General features: G+C 45.7%; 1 pseudogene across 1 annotated transcript; it reads left to right on the forward strand.

Moving 5' to 3' along the window:
• Positions 1 to 364: 364 nt before the first annotated feature.
• Positions 365 to 633, forward strand: SARC_10196 (hypothetical protein; annotated as a pseudogene; the record flags this gene model as incomplete). Its single annotated transcript has 1 exon — positions 365 to 633.

The raw sequence follows: 633 nt of genomic DNA on the forward strand, positions 1-633 counted from the left end.
GTTGGTGTTTGTGTATGTATGTGTGTCTGTTATATATATGTCTGTTATCTGTGTATTTGTGCACAAATCAACTATACATATATACATGTATATATCAAGACTGTGCACCCGATGGTTATGTCTGACTACTGCATCTATGTAAAATAAAGAGGATCAGCGCATTTTCAACATGGTATATTTGACGTTATTCAGTTTAATATAGACGCACTATTTGCAAACATTTCTATCCGGCAGACACTTTTTAATACACTGAAACACAACTGTGTGCAAATACCACCCAGCCCTATACCCCCATCTCGTTTCCATAGCAACCACCACTGATCACCCGTACCGCACTCTTGCACCCACAGGGAAAAGTCGGGTCATGCATTTAGACGCCGTGGTACAGATGTCCCAGGTGTTTGAGGATGCCTTTGTGCATTCCGCATGGGTGTTTCAGGCCCAGAAGATCTTAGAGGACTCAGACGCACAGAACATCGATGTCAAAGGAGCCCTCAAGACAGCCACGTGCCCTTACTTGGTGCTAGAGATACGACGGGAGCAGCTCGTACACGACACGATATCGCAGCTTAGCAACAGGAAAATGCAGGCATGTTGGGGGGAGGGGGTGCACATGTCCGTCCAGGGTTATGA

This window comes from Sphaeroforma arctica (genome assembly GCF_001186125.1).
Source record: "Sphaeroforma arctica JP610 unplaced genomic scaffold supercont1.1167, whole genome shotgun sequence".
NCBI lineage: Eukaryota > Ichthyosporea > Ichthyophonida > Sphaeroforma > Sphaeroforma arctica.